This window comes from Mchenga conophoros, linkage group LG3 (assembly GCF_057382185.1).
Source record: "Mchenga conophoros isolate Kocher_MC1m ecotype Shallow Benthic linkage group LG3, M_conophoros_male_GT1.1, whole genome shotgun sequence".
Lineage (NCBI taxonomy): Eukaryota > Metazoa > Chordata > Actinopteri > Cichliformes > Cichlidae > Mchenga > Mchenga conophoros.
In genome coordinates this window covers 3,497,412-3,512,604 of record NC_140528.1, presented here as the reverse complement: position 1 = coordinate 3,512,604, position 15,193 = coordinate 3,497,412, and the positions used below count along the sequence as shown (strand labels likewise).

The 15,193-nt window shown below is 41.5% G+C and overlaps 1 protein-coding gene and 1 long non-coding RNA gene across 2 annotated transcripts in view; both read right to left on the bottom strand.

Annotated features, from left to right (window-relative positions):
* Positions 1–15,193, bottom strand: part of LOC146577006 (uncharacterized) — a 135,174-nt gene that overhangs the window by 22,628 nt on the left and 97,353 nt on the right. The window lies entirely within an intron of this gene.
* LOC146577009 (uncharacterized) lies at positions 10,588–11,404 on the bottom strand. The gene is made up of 4 exons (XR_014891388.1): positions 11,315–11,404; positions 11,163–11,223; positions 10,939–11,052; positions 10,588–10,678 (listed from the first exon to the last, which is right to left on the bottom strand). It is a non-coding gene; the product is annotated as an uncharacterized LOC146577009 (long non-coding RNA).

The window sequence follows — 15,193 nt, the reverse complement described above, 5'->3', positions numbered from 1 at the left end:
ATGAATCAGATTGATTTGAATGTGTTTCATCCATACAAATCCCTCCCTGGTGGTCACATGACTCTATAACATAACAGGAGTCATGTGACAAGAGTTTCATGCTGTAAAATGTCAAAATGGTTGAATGTGGTGGAGTAAAAATGTGAGATATCAACGACTTTTCTTCAATATGAAATGTTTGCAGGGCCTGACAGGAAGTGGACGGACGCTCTGATCACTTCCTGTTTGCTGAAGTGGGTTTTCAGTTGTTTAGAAGCCAAAGGCTTGTTTTAAAAGACAGTTTAAATGGGACTGAGGGAACGACATGTTTGTAGTTTATAGCCAACAACATCGAGCAGTTTAATCAAAGAGTTCATGTTGCTAACAGCTCACCTCTCTGCAGCAGACACAGGCTGGACTTTAAAATCAATGGGCCAACCTTTAGACGCGTCACTCTGTAAGGACACAGAGCTGGGTGGAGGTCCAGGTTGGTTCCTGTGAATAATGATGGAGCAGTGATGTGAGTGCTGAGCTGTGACATGGAGAAGAGTCATGGACAGTTAGAGATGGTCATCTCACCTCTGAGCTTTGGTCTGGCTCTCATGTTCCCCACACAGAGTGCTTTTAGAGGGAGGGACTCCCTCCTCTCTGTCCTCACACTGATCCATGCTGCTCAATTCACATCAGCTCACACACACTTTCTACCTGCAGAGGAAACACAAATCATTCATGTGCACATCAGCTGAAATCCTCCTTTCATCATGTGTGCTGTCCAAATATCAGCTGCTTCTTTCCTGCTTCATCTCAGTGTCAGCTGGATGCAGTCAGACAGCAGTGTGAGGCAGAGGAAGCTGCCATCAGCTGCTCTGCTATCAGTCCACTAGATGGAGCCTGAAGCACACACGATGCATTCACTGACACACACTGATTCACTATTAATAAGAAAAATTAGAAGTGACAGTTTGTTTCTGTACTTGTGTTGATGTTGTGTTGACGTTGTGGAATGTTTCCTCTGTCAGTGCGCCCCAGGGTGGCTGTGGCTACAATGTAGCTGCCATCACCAGTCTGTGAATGTGTGTTTGAATGGGTGGATGACTGGTTGTTTAAAGTGCTTTGGGGTCCTTAGGGACTAGTAAAGCACTGTACAAATACAGGCCATTTACCATTATCTAATTAAGTCAGTCTAAATATCAAACCCAACAACCTTTGTATTGTTGTCATAATTACTTCCTGTTGAAGCAGATCCAATATTTGTAATGAAGGATTTTAAACAGATAACATCAGCATGTTTAATTCAGTTCTACACTACATTCAATTCAATTCAATTTATATAGCGCCAAATCACAACAAAAGTCACCTCAAGGCGCTTCATGCAGGTGGATGCATATCCACCTGCACTGTAATTATAAAGACCCCTGACCTCCAACAGCTGTTGACACAGTAACTGGTTATGGTCAAACAGATGTGTCCACCTCGCAGCAGTTACTGTGGAACAGCAGCTGAGCTCATTCTGCAGTCAGTGTGTCAGTGAGAGCAGCAGCTCCACCTCCTCCACAGACTGATGGAGGCAGGAAAATCAGTGTACTCAGTTCTGTGAAATACTGTAAATGCAGCTTCTTTTACTGTTTATGTACAAACTGAACTTTGAGTCTCACTTCAGATTGGATTTAAGTGTGTGTCACACCTTTATGTGTTACTCCAAAAAAAAAAAAAAAAAGCCGTCTGACTGCTCAGACTGAGTCAGGGTAAAGTTCACATGCTGATTTGCTCTGTTCGGGTTCTTCTTCTTGCTTTTCTTAAAAGTAATGCAGTACATTACTTAGTTACTCACTAGATTAAGTAGTGTGTTGTTATATTCTGTTCCTCAGACCAAGGGTCTATGAACCAACTGTTCTTAGACATTTTTAGATCTGGGCTCTAAAAATCTGCTTATTGGCTCTCAGCTATAGTTAAGCAGGATGTCTTTGGTGAATTGAGGCTGTTTTATACAAGCTAAAGACACTGACTTATTCTTCACTCAGATATGCTGTGACATTCAAATGTTAAAATGTTTTTATTCTGGGACTACAGGAATGATTTTATATGATTCAAAGTTCAAAACAATCCTTTCTATCCTCTCTTTCACTTAGCCCAGTTCATCCTGTCTGGAAGCCTTTTGAAGCCTCCTTTAAGTCCGGCCTTTCCACTGAATCTGCTGATGGAGACACCATCTCCTCCACCTGCAGCTGTGGAGGTTCAGAGAAATAAATCTAACCTAGAGGTATATCTCTATATCTACAAAAGAAAGAAAGAAAAACAAACCAAACAGATTTTCTCTTTTGTTATTGGAAACATTGGAAACAATATCAGAGTCTACAAGAGAACAAAGAACCCCGCAGGATGTCTCTGTTTGGGAAATACTCCAGTCATTCCCCTGAACCTGGTTAGTGACCTGAATCAGTGCTTTTTCCATGAATCCTACCGATGCTACCATGAAAACATGTTCAGCTTGTGTTTGAAGATGACTCACATGCTGACATTAGATACAGAAGAACTGAGAACATAAAGGGAGCAGCTTATTGAGGGAAACCCAAAAAAGCAGAACACAAGCAGCTCTGTCCTCTGTCTCACATCATGTTCATGAGGAGAAAAAAAGCCCCTAAAGTTCCTAAAGACAAACTGTTATAGGAGGAAACAAAGCAAACTTACAGCCGTCCTGGAAGGAGGCAGGACTCCACCTGAAGCTCAGCACAGGGGGGGAGGAGGCAGATTTTCAGAAGAGTTTCTGACTGTTTAACTTGGTGATGTCAGATTTAATCTCGTCTCATTTGTTACGTTCCCCTGAGGGGTCTAGGCGGTGAGGGGGAAGTAACAAAAAGTGTCCGGGTCAGAAAAAGGAGACAAGAAGGCAAAGGGGTTAAATTAAAGAGTTTTATTAAAGTAGCTCAACTAAAAGAGACGGACAAGCCGCTATCACCATTTAAGAAAACAAACAAAACTCAGGCGTTGGTCAATAAAGTAAAATGTAAACCAAAAAGAAAGCGAGCAGCTCACTAGCTGCAACCACTCACATGGCACTCTGGCCCAGAGCTCACCTTTCCCTGGGATTAAATACTTTTGATTACTGACAAGAGTCAGCTGTGTAAAAGGGAAAGCTGGCACCTCAGGCGGAAGCCATTGAAGGACACGCCCACACAGGCACCTTCAGGAGGAGGCCCTGCTAGGGCCGTAACACATTTCTGTTTTTCCACTGAGCAGGTTCAGCTTTTATTAAAATAAATATGTTTGTGTCTTTCTCTAAATTCTTAATTATCAGTAATGTTCCCTGAGAAATCAACATTTCTTGGTTCTGATACAAGAATGTCGTTTTCATGGCCGCCATTCACGTGACCCAAAGTGTTTCTAATCTCTGGAGAACCGAGGTTTTACTGGTGCTCCTGAATGCAGCATAAGAAGGAATTTTCCACTAAGTTTCATGTGACATGAACACAGACGGATGACGTGTCTGTGTCAGTCTTTTTCTTTTGAAACAAACTTTATTGAGACCTATGAACAGTCCAACACCTATGAATGAAATTTAGAGGATTCAAAGAAATATTGATAAAAGTTCTCGGAGCTGCTGTGCAAATATTTTTAACTCACTATGGAAACTCCTGGTTTCAAACTTTAAGCTTTTTTGCTGAAGCAGTTGTACAGAAATAATATTAAACTATAACAGTACTGATATACAGTGATCCCCTCAAAAATAAACACAGAGATATAAAACTTCTGTCCATTCTGCCATTAAAACGGTAAAATAGATCCACTGATCTGATTTTTTTACTGTTTATGAAGAATAAGCAAATATATTATAAGATGATGAGGTGAGAAAAAAAAATCCTCAGAATCACTCGTTTGTATTCAAATGTCAAAGTTCGTGTTCATCTGTTCCTCTCCTACACGTCACTATAAAGTTTAATCTTCTAAAAGTCAGAGTTTGAGTTCATATTCACTGCAGTTTAGTACAATATCTACATGTTAATGTTTGTTTGTGCTAAACTGTTCATTTGTTCTGTTTCATAATAAAATATAGATATAAACATCTGTAACATCTGCACTTTAATATCTGGTATTTTGTACAGACAGAAGACAAAAGGTTTACTTTAGTATTAAAATATGAGTCCCGTACAAATCAAATATGTATATAAAACTTTAAACTGATTTTTTTCAAACTTTTTTCCTCACCAGGAAAAAAGAAAAACTTTTTTCACGCCAAAGCTCAACATCTGACTTACTATTAATATAAAAACCGTGACTGAAGCATATTTAAATGTTCCGATTTATTAACAGTGTTTTAAACTTAATACAGTAACTTTTGTTCAGTCTGAGAAATGTAAAACATGTTTTATCCTCCATCTTTGTTTCAGTGTGAACAGTCTGAGCGGACAGTTCGTGATATTTTTAACAGAGGCCGACCTGCTGAATCAAATTTGTTTTAAGGAACAAAGTCCTCTGCTGTCCCTCCACCTGCTGCCTCTGAACATGAAGGGTGAGAACTTTAAATTAACACTGTGGCAGATATGTAACCATCTTTAAATTATCTCACTGACTTACAGACAAATGAAGGAAGACGTCTGTGGTGGCTGAAACCTCCACCCAAAACATATCCACAGACAGCAAGGTTGTTGTAGTTTGTAATTTTTAATTAGTTTTTATTTGCATTTCTTTTTCACTTTGTGTTTTTAATTCTGTTTAGTTTCAGTTAGTTTCCACGGTGAGTTTGCTTGTTTCAGTTTATATTTGATTTTTTATTTATTATATATTTACGGGGTCAGAGGCTGGACTGACGTAGATTAATGTAGATTTTATGATAAAAACGGAACTTTTTGAAAGCAGTGACTCAGTCTTTTTTTTTTAGCCAAACTAACAACACTAACAGGCCATTTCCTGTAAAATGTTAATCAGTTTTCCAAAATCATTTCATTGATCATTCTCAATAATTTAGTTTTAGTTTGTTTGTGCAGTTTTTATTTCTACTTTAACTTTTTTCAGATCTAGCTGTAGTTCTAAGTTGAGTTTCAGTTTCGTGTGTTTTGTAACACTTCTTCCTGTTGGAGAGGAGCCAACAGTTTGTGACGCAGTATTTTTAAGACCGACATGTTGAACCTGTATCTAACACACATCTATACGAAGTATTCATTTACAAAGTGCGCTCTCTGTCTCCTGCTGTGCGTGTAAATAAAAACATCCGGAGCTCAGCGGCTCTCCGGTTGAGCTCAGGCCACATTCAGTGTGTTTAGTCTGATTCCCGGACTCTGATCACACAAGGCCAGAAAATGGCGGAGACACTCGGCCTTGTTGGAAAACATTACACACTGCCTTTAATGGAGAGACCGGAAATACAAACACACACAGTTTGTTGTGTGAAGAAATCAAACACGAGCTGAACAAACAGTAAAGTTCCTAAAGACAAACTGTTAAAGGAGGAAACAAAGCAAACTTACAGTTTCTTCACACCAACAACAAGCTCCACTCCACACCTGGACACTAAACACGGACACACAGGTGAGCTGCTTCCTGGAAGGAGGCGGGGCTCCACCTGAAACTCAGCACAGGTGGGAGGGGCTCAGCTCTGTGTGTGCTGATGTGTTAACTTTAAAAATATGCCGTCTGACTGCTCAGACTGAGTCAGAGTAAAGTTCACATGCTGACGTGTGGAGACATGAAACCTTGTTGTAGCTGCAGGTGTGAACACACTGATCCCAGATCAGCTCTGCTGTATTTGTAACATGAACATTTCTGCTGCAAAGCTTCAAATGTTCAGCATGTTTCTCTGTTTCCAGTCTATAGATCCAGTCACACTTTCTACCTTCACCTGTGCAGTAAAGACTGAGAGCAGAGCTGAAACCAAGCGTCCAATCAGTGAGCAGCATCAACACCTGAGCTTCATTCAGACTCTGTTATTGAAGATGTTGTTGGTACAAAGTTCATCTGCTGCTCACATGAATCCATGAAAGATTTATTTCACTGATGTTTCTTCAAAGCTCATTTCAACCTGTTGAAGTCATGAATGAAAGTGCAGACTGAGAGTGGATCACATGATGTTTGAGGTGTGTCATGTGACATGTTCAGTATTGTCACACATGTCTAGATTGTCCCTGATATCATAACTGCTCAAACACTGATGATTATATTTGAAGAATTATTCCTGATGGCAGCAAAGTTTGAATGGAGCTCTCTGTCTGTGCTGATTTGTCGCCCTCTGGAGGTCAAAGCACAAACTGCATGATGTCACTGTAACCACCACAGTGACAGGAAGTGTTTTTATGACTGAAACACTGAAATGATGCTAACGGCTGTCGTTAGGCTCACTGACAGCAGTGCTGATGTGTTCATGTCAAACACTGGCTCAGGTCAGACTCCTTCATCCTTCTCCAGCGTGAGGCCGCCCTCAGACCCACAGGAGCTCTGACCTTTGACCTCCTGACCCTAACCATTTTAGTCTTGTTGCATCTGCAAATCCATCCAAACTGTAGCCGAGCAAAAGAAGCTGGAAGCTGTTCTATGAATGATGTTGTTGAAGGAGCTTGGAAAGAAAAGCGTCTGGACTTCTTTAAGTTGTTTGAAGAGGGACATGGACGTCTTAACGCCCACTCACATCCTGGGACATTTGATCACAGGAAATCACATGATGGGGTGGGGCTAGATCTCACAATGGGTTCACCCAAGACCTTGGCTGATTGTGACCCACACCCGTTCTCACACCGTGGCTCGTGTGATTAGGTAGAGGATCAACAGGGGCTCCGTGTCCCTGAATTTAAACTGAATCTAAACACACCGTGCACAATGCCAAGTTAGATAATGGTTAAAAGAACAAGATAAGAATAAATAAAAAGATAAAATAAGGATAAGAAATAACTTAAAAAAATAAAATAAAAAGATAAATAACTGCAAATAAGTACAAATAAGTAACTGAAGACACGTGTGGTCTGCAGATGTCGATGTACATGGATGTACATGGAGTTTAATGTGCAAAATGAACTTAGTGTGCAAAGTGACCTGATGTGCAAACTGCAGTTTGAGGTCGGTCAGCTGTTCAGGAGTCTGATAGCAGTGGGGAAGATGGAGTTGTTGAGTCTGGATGTTCTACATTTCACACTTCTGAACCTTCGTCTCGAGGGCAGAGGTGTGTCTCTCCTCTGGACTCTGTGATGGTAGCTGCTCTGCAGAGAGGGCAGCGGGGTCCTGATGATCTTCTCCACAGTTGTTATCACTCTCTGCAGGCGTTTGCGGTTTGCAGTAGTGCTGCCGTACCATGCAGTGATGCAGCTGTCAGGCTGCTCTCCACAGTGCAGCTGTAGAACCTGCTGAGGATCTTGGCCAACATACCAAATTTCCTCAGCCTCCTCAGGAAATACAGCAGCTGCTGAGCCTTCTTGACCAGCTGTGTGAGTTTGAGTCCCTCACTGACTCAAACTCCTTCAGTGACACTTGCAGCCTTGCAGATTAGTTTGCTGATCCTGATGCATCTCTGGAGCTGATGCTGTCCCCCAGCAGACAACAACAACATAGATGCTCTCACTAGTCCACTTTACCCTCTAATCACATCTCTGACATCTGCAGGTTGCTCCATAGAGACTCTTGTGCAATGCCAGGTGTTTGTGTTTGTCTGTAGGTACACATTAGATATGACCATAGACGCACACACACAAGTGAACACAGCAGCACAGATGGTTTCCACCTGCTTCCCTCTTTCTTCACACAACTGTGAGGATGATGAAGAGGTTTCAGGACGAGGTGGTCAGCAAGCACAGGATAAAGCAGGGCCATGAAACTCTCTGGTGCAGCAGATGTTTAATCAGACTCAGCTTTAGGCTTCTTTTCCCACCTGGCAGCAAAGTAACAGCTTCACTAATGTGAACAGTCACAATGTTAAACGTTTCTATATCTTCATATATTTTTATCTGTTGATGCTGCAGAATAAAGTCTGTTAACAGAGTGCAGGATGTGTAGAGCAGGTCCAGCTCTCCCTTTACTGTGTCCACTTTCATCAGCCCCTGTGAAGTGACACAGAGTGCATGTGTGTCTGTCAGCTGTTGTTTGTTGTGAAGGATGGAACAAATGAACACACACTTTTAGAGAAATCTGAAAAAGCAACACGTGCTTGGGCTCCTTCTGTGCTCGTCTTCATTAATGCTGATCTTTCTTTCCTGTTTGTTCTTTGGCACAAGCTTCAGTCTTTTCTCCCAGGGCTCCTTCACACTTAGAAACACACCTACATTCATTTATACACAAACATCATGAAACAAAGGCTTTGTAAAAGAGGACATGAGATCCTCTCTGAACAGCACATTCATATCAAACACAGGACTGAACAGGATATACTGAGTCTGTGCTGTTTTCATTGTTACTTGCTGAGTATTTTTCCAGTGTTTGAAATGTGACTCAAGTCTGATTCTTCTACTGTGTGTGAACTCTAAGCAGCTGCATTAAACACCTGCTTTTCAAACCAGGCTCAATCCTATGACTCTGTGAATGTAAACTTTTGTCACCTGCATGAATAACAATCCTTGATCTAGTCAGGACTGCAGTGCTCCTGTGATCCCAGCTTATAGATGGAGGCTAGCATGAGAGGCTCAGCAGCTAAAGCAGCACACCTGGGTCTCCCAGCCTATTAAAAGCAGCCCTTTGCTTCACCTGCTTCACTAAACATTATTGTTATTATTTAAGCAGAGTGGTGTGATTCATGTAGGCATTGCTGTGTGACAGGAGGACTTTTCTTGAAACAGCTCGTGTGACGTGAGCTGACGTAAAAACAGTGATGTTAGCTTGATTCTCTTGGCTAAAACTATTTTAAAAAGAAGGTCAATCATGCAAATCTGCCAATAGAAGCCAAAGTTACAGCCCCTCAGAGTTTAAAGAGAAAAGGCCCGTTTCCAACACTCGGTTGTGCAAAGGGAAACAGGCCCACAGTGCCTGAGTGTGTGGGTAATTCTTCAAATAATATTCAAAAGCAAACATTTTTAAGCATGTAAATAAAATTCAATCATTTCTGCTCTTCAATACCTAAGAAATGAAAACTGGCAGATGGTCCCAAAATGTGAAGCGCCTGGCTATCTGTGCATTTAGTGCTGCAAGTTTTCACTGTTTACCTTCAGAAGCATAAATCTCTGCACAGATAATGTTCATATGTGGATTCCTGGTTTTCTGCAGTTAATTGTGACCCAAAGCGTATTTTTAAAGTGGTTCCAGGCAATAAAGTCTAAAAATAAATACATCTACTTCCTTTTTCTGTGTTCCAGCCTCAGTGACTCTGACACAGTGCTGTAATATTTACACCTCTGATGAAAACAGAGTTTGTAGTTGCAGAGAAATACTCGACTCATTTTGGGCATTTACGAGCAGGAACCTCAGAAAGCCCCTCGCTGCTTCACTGGTTAAGAAGCAAAGCAAACATTAGTTCACAGTGATGTTAATTAAGGCCCAAAGTTTAGGAACGAACGTCAGCACTTCACTAATGAATGTAATGCTGATTCATGTGCTTGTTTTGTAATGTGCATGTTGTGCGTTGCTATTTCCCATATTCTTTGGCACTGATAGATGAAGAGTCTCAGGCAGGACCGAGGCTGTCAGCTGCTGACAGTGAGCAGGGAGAGAGCAGCAGAAGCTGGGCAAGAGCAGGGCACCTTCAGCCCCCTTCATCAGTCAGAAATCATTTGGGTGTCTGTGTGAAATGTCTGATTTTTAAAATCTTTTTGTAGACATATTTATTAAATGTTTAACAATTATATAGAAGAAAGACAATGTAAAGAACAAAACATGACAAAACAAAAATGAGTTGAAGTTATGAACTGTTTCTGAGAGACAAATAACACCAGGATCCTTTTTGTGTAGCTGACAGCTGGTAACTGTGCAGGGGCGGGTCTAGCAAAGTGTTGCCAGGGGGGCAGGTAGGGCATTAACAGGGAGAGGGGGGCACAAAGACATACTTTTCTTTCTTGTTCTCATTTAAAATGTCGAGCTTTTAATAAATAATTATCTGAATCTTACAACAAACGTTTCCATCTGATGTAAAATGTATAGAAATCCATTATTGTACATAGTCATTTTTTAGGGTCCCATCATAATTTCTTCAGAAGTAAGTACTGCATATGATGCCAGTGTTTCCCACATTTTCTAGATTCTGCACCAGTACTGTGTGTAAAATGCATCAAAAAGTCCGTTTGATTCTTTCTCACCTGTCTTTCTGTCTCCTTTCACTTTTTAAAGGTTGCCATGTTAGAAAACATATTTTGCCCTGCCGTGCTGTTTATTGATGTGGCAAATGAAAGGTTTATGAAAATATATCTAAATCTGTCATCAGTAATCAGCAATGATCATGTCTCACCTCTAGTCTCTGTCTTAATGTCAGGTTTCCACCGTGTGTTGTAGATGTTCAGGAGGTTAACTCGACCAACAGTCTACTTCCTGTTTAGAATACCAGGACAGGGAGGATGGTGCAGGTTTAAGTTTATTAGACTGATGCATGTATACCAACAAGACAGCGTCCATCACTGTGACAACAGCGTTTGTTTTCATTCAAAGGCTTCATGGTTTTTCCTTTAATACCTGGGGGGCCGGTCTCCAGTCAAAATGCCCAGGACCATTTTTTGTCCCAGTCCAGCCCTGGTGTCAGATCTGCATGCAGTGTCAATGAGACGATCAACAACAGATCAGACAAAACACTCAGGCGGACACTCCTCTGTAGAAGGAAACATGGAGAGTGTGAGGTAATCAGTGCACAACATCACTTTGTATTTCAGGCTGTTTTTATATAGAACTTCAGCACCAATGTAAAAGTTCTGGTTTGAGGAAGATGAAGAACATTTTCAGGAAGGATGCCGTCTGCAAGCAGAGCTGCTTGAACCTCAGCGCTGAGGTCCAGACTACTTCCTGTGAAGCCACGTGATGTAAATCTGCTGCTGTAACTTCACAGTTTACTGAAGCTAAATGCAACGTTACCATATAATCTGTTTTCAACAAAGGTTTCACTCCGTCCGGTGTTGATGGAATGATTCAGGCCGTACTCGTCAGGCTTCCCGTCGACCACACGCATTTCAGTCACAAACCCCGTGACTGACAACAAGGGAAACAGCAGAAGAAAAGATGTGAAAAATACTGGATGATGATGATGGAGGATTAACCGCGGTGGCTAAACTGTTTCCTGTCTTTGTGGGCGTACTCACAGGGAAGTTTCCAGGCACGTCAGTCTTGGTGGCTAAAGTCTCCATTTTCCAACATGTATCGCTACAGGTGCAAAGACACAACATTAATCATCAGTGTAAATATTTTAATGCTGTCCAAACGGTGTTTGCTTTGTCTGTCCTCTCGCACTCACAGAGGAAACGAGGACGCCACCTTCAACCCATCTTCAGTTGGCTCAACCATGGCCGGACTTCCTGTTGGCTTTGTGACAGCAAACCACTTGAAATGAGAGCAAACTGCAGTCAAGCACCACTTACAGCAACCTGTGGACACGCAAATGGAAAGCACTGAGAATCATACAGAAGCATAAGAGCTGTTTATTGTAACACGTGTGTGTGTGTGTGTGTGTGTGTGTGTGTGTGTGTGTGTGTGTGTGTGTGTGTGTGCACATTAATAATACACTGATGTATGTTAGTTTGATTTATGCTATATCTGAGAAAACAATTGCAGAATTTTACATCAAAGTTTCCAAAGCTGATGTTTTGTTGTTCACTCTGTTTTATATTCATATAGTTTGTTGTTTTTAAATCAGTGGACAAAATAAATATTATCACACAAAATCCAGGGTGAAACATAACCAAATAACCTAAATGGTGAAGTCATTATAGAAGTACATGTTGCAAAGGTCGGCCTCCTGTATAGACTGCTAAACTGTCTGGGGGGGCCCTGCCTGTCCTCGTTGGATAAGCTCCACCCCTTTTCCATAAGACGGAGACATTTGTATGAAAATAGATGGGCAGTAAAATAAAAAATAAAAAATATTATGGATGACTCTGTAAATCAAAGTCCGCCTGAGGCAGAAGCAGAAACCATGAGGAGCACAGCACCACTCCCAGAAGGGCACGAAGTGAAGCCATAGCTGCTGAAGAGTGAAGACGTGATGATGGAGGAGATCACAGATGAAGATCTGCTGCCTGCTGACTCTTTATATAGAAGAGTGAGACTATCTCCCCACCAGCAGCTGCACTTATACAAACCCCAGGTGCTGGGATGGCTTTGAACATGTGACATTTTCTGCAAACACATGGACAGTTTCATAAGCACAAAGATTATTCCTGCAGCGGCAGAATCGTATCCACTGTGTGAGAGGTGAACGTCAGACAGTTCTTAGAAAATGTAGTTTCTCTTTAAGCTTTTAACGTCTCTTTTACCCCCATTTGTCTAAAACTACTTGACAGCCCTTCATGTCAGAGGTTTATTACCTGTGCAGGATGGAGCACATGGTCTCAGTCAGGCTGGACACGATCACTCCTACAGGAAGTAAATGTGATTTTATTTCACCTGTGAAATGATGAAAAACAGCAGAATAGCTCACGCTAACAAACGGGTGTTGAAATGTTTCATTTTCTGCTGTTTCACAGGTCAAAAAGGGCGTCGAAGCAAACTGAAGCTGAGCTGCTGCTGCTGTTGTAGTGCAGCATCTGCTGTGTGCTTCATCAGAGAACCTTCTGTACACAGCAGACAGAGGCTGCTGCCACTGAAGTCCATCTGCTAGAGAGCTTTAAACACTGGTTATTGAAGTGGCTTTGATGATACTGATACACAGTCTTTGCTGCTGTCACAGGACAGGGATCCACCAGGGAGTAGTTGTCAGGATAAAGAGCCTTCGCTTCTCTAAATATAAACTGGATACTTGTAGGAAACTTTGGGAAGCAGCATTTTTCCTCATATCGTCTAAACTGAAGTTAGCTCAGGTGCTTCTTCCATACTTGCTCTGCAGAAAGCCAAAGAGTTTGGAGCTCTGCAAACATTTGCAGCACAGCTGGATGTTTGTAACTTTGGTCACCTCTGTATCATCCCTCAGATTCTTTCTGCACAGCTTTGAAACCATGACAGCACGAGTGATGCTGAGGAGACGTCCAGTTTAAACAGACCTTTATTCCTGGAACACAAACACATGAAGTGATGCTGCTAAAGAAGAACATTTAATCGCACTAATGAATCAAGCATCTGTTTGTCTGTCAGTCTGTCAACAGTTCCTCTGATCGACTTCAGACTTGGTGGGTATTTTGTTTTTGCAGCGGTCAAAGTCGATCAGCGTGTTGCTTTGTCTGCTGTAAATCTGCCTGTACAAAGGGAAACATGCATGTTTTAGATGCAAACTCACAACATGGCTGCATTTTTGTGATTATGTGTATTTTATATTGATTTATTCTATTATGTTTTGTATATGAATCTTTACAAGTGTGTCGATACAAAGGCTTGATTAAAACAAAGGTCTCAGCTGTGCTGTTAGGGATGCTCTCATATTTGTTTCAAATGTAATAAATCAAAGGATTTCAGGCTTTTCATCCTTTTTATTTGTTTGGTTCTAACAGCAGCTGGATAAAAACATGCAGGTGATGAATATAATTGTGTGATATTATGAGCATTGTGAATAAAGAAAGAGCAGAGATAGTAAAAAGGAAACAGGTGATGGACGTGAGATTTTCAGAACAAAAGCTCCTCAGTGAGACGATCACCTGGACACAAGGTCAGGCAGCTGGGACTCATCTAGAGAGCAAAATGGAAAAGTGATCTGTGCAGAACATCACTGTTGATTGCAGTTATTTACATCAGACTTCTTCTCTGAGATAAGAGCACCATTTGTGGGAAAGATGACAGTATTTCCAGGCTGGATGCTGTTTGCAGGGAGAACTGAATGAAAGTCTCCTGCACCTCAGCGCTGAGGTCCACACCTGTGAACACAGATGAGGTCAATCTGCTGCAGCACGTAGAGCTTTACTGATCAGCAGGTTCAAAGGATTCAGCAGAGCGTAGAGTCAGAGCTAAATGCCACATCACCATAGAGTTTGTTAACAACAGCTTTCTTTGCCCTTTGTCTCGATGGACTGAATCAGGGATACTCGTCATACTTCACCTCAACCACGTCACTGAGAGACCCCAGCCTGACACAGCAGCAGAGATGATGAAAGCAGAAACAGCAAACAGATGCTTCAGTTGTGTTTCTCTGTGTGTGCGCTCACGCCCACTTGTGTGTGTGAACTTTCCACATACCTCAGCTTGTTTCTCCAACATGAGCCATCAGGGCTGAAAAACATCACTAACACATGAATTCTTTCTCTTTTTGTTATCACCTGTGATCATGTGTCTCATGTTTCTGTCATTCACCAGTTCTTGTATAGTTACGTGTAACTAGACTTCTGTGGGACGTAAATGATTGTTTTGTATGCAGATCTGTACAAAGGATGGAAACACTTGATTACAAAGGAGATCTCAGCTGTGTTGTTATGGATGGACTTCAACGTATTTGTTAAAAAAGAGAATAAAGCAAAGTGTTTTAGCTGTTTGGGAGTTTTTGTTTGATTCGATTCAGTTTTATTTCTATGGAGTCAAATAATAAGAAAGGCTCTAGAACAGCCCTGAGTTTGTCCAGGTGACACTCCTCTGAAGAACAAAGACAAAGAGGAAGAAGGGGATTCGTTTTCAAGTCTTGTTTCTTTCAAAATAAAAGCTGAAATGTTTTGGAAGCATGATAATATTTCAGCCAGGATGCCGTCTCCAAGGAGACCTGCACCTCAGCGCTGAGCTCCACATCACGCCCTGTGAAAGCACAGATATAAATCTGCTGCAGTGAGACGAACTTTACCCAACACAAGTGTAGAAGTAGACATTTGACTTTACCTACAACCTGTTAACAACAAAGCTTTCATTGCCTCTGCTGTTGATGTCATGTAGGACTAATCATACTTCACATCAGCCATGCACACGTCAGAGGATCTCCAGGCTCTCAGTAATAAAGCCAAGCAGATGATGTGAACATAGCAACAGTAAAACATGCATCATAATCAGCTGTACAGTGGGGCAAAAAAGTATTTAGTCAGCCACCGATTGTGCAAGTTCCCCCACTTAAAATGATGACAGAGGTCAGTAATTTGCACCAGAGGTACACTTCAACTGTGAGAGACAGAATGTGAAAAAAAAATCCATGAATTCACATGGTAGGATTTGTAAAGAATTTATTCGTAAATCAGGGTGGAAAATAAGTATTTAAGTTTATTACTCTGTATCA